The sequence below is a fragment of the Rhincodon typus genome, chromosome 13 (assembly GCF_021869965.1).
Source record: "Rhincodon typus isolate 14 chromosome 13, sRhiTyp1.1, whole genome shotgun sequence".
Taxonomy (NCBI): domain Eukaryota; kingdom Metazoa; phylum Chordata; class Chondrichthyes; order Orectolobiformes; family Rhincodontidae; genus Rhincodon; species Rhincodon typus.
The window spans coordinates 68430149-68431292 of NC_063344.1; positions in this window are offsets into that span (position 1 = coordinate 68430149).

Genomic DNA, 1144 nt, shown 5'->3' on the forward strand with positions numbered 1-1144 from the left:
AGACCCAACACCGCAGCTAGGTAATAGGATTACCCAGACACTGAGAGACCAAAGGATGCAGGCATAACTAAGATGGACTACATAAGAATGAAACCAGAAGGCACAAACACCACCCCCCCCCCCACCACTTCTATGGACTTCCTAAAGTACATAAACCAGACATCCCCCTCAGACCCATCATTTCCCTACCAGATGCACCTTCACACAAACTGGCCGAGGACCTACAACAGAGATTGAAACACCTAGTCGACGGATCACCCCATTCCATCCAATCAACCCAAGATTTCCTCAATACCCTCAAGAACATAAAAGTCAGTGATGACGAGATTATGGTATCCTTTGACGTCACAGCTTTATTCACATCAATCAACAAACCACTAGCCAAAGAAACAGTCGCCACATTACTAGAGGAAGCAGCAACGCAGACCAGCAGCTCCATCAGCAATGACAACATACTTAAACTACTCGATCTCTGCCTCACCACACACTTCATCTTTAATGGTCAAGTATACAAACAGATCAACTGTACACCAATGAGTTCACCCATCTCAGGACTCATTGCAGAAGCAGTCATGCAAAGACTAGAACACACCACCCTCCCCAACATTCAACCTAAACTGTGGATCCAGTACGTAGATGACACATTTGTCATTATTAAATGCAACAAATTAGAAGAGACCCACCACCTCATCAACAGCATATTCTCAGGGATTAAATTCACAAGGGAAGAAGAAAACAACAATCAACTTCCGTTTCTGGATGTTAAAGTTGAACGTATGACCAACGGGGAGTTCCAAACCTCAGTATAAAAAGCAACCCATACTGATCAGATCCTCAACATCCACAGCAACCACCTGAACGTCCACAAACGAAGCTGCATTAGGACACTATTTAAATGAGCCAGAACACACTGCAATACCTTGCAACTATGCAGGAAAAAGGAAGAGCACCTATACAAAAATCCTCACTACAAATGGATATCCTGGTGATCCAGGTTCAAATCCCGCCAAAGCAGATGGTGGAATTTGAATTCAACAAATATCTGGAATTAAGAGTCTAACGATGACCACAAATCCATTGTTGACTGTTGGGAAAAACCCATCTGGTTCACTAATGTCCTAAATGTGTGAAATTAAAAAAAAAA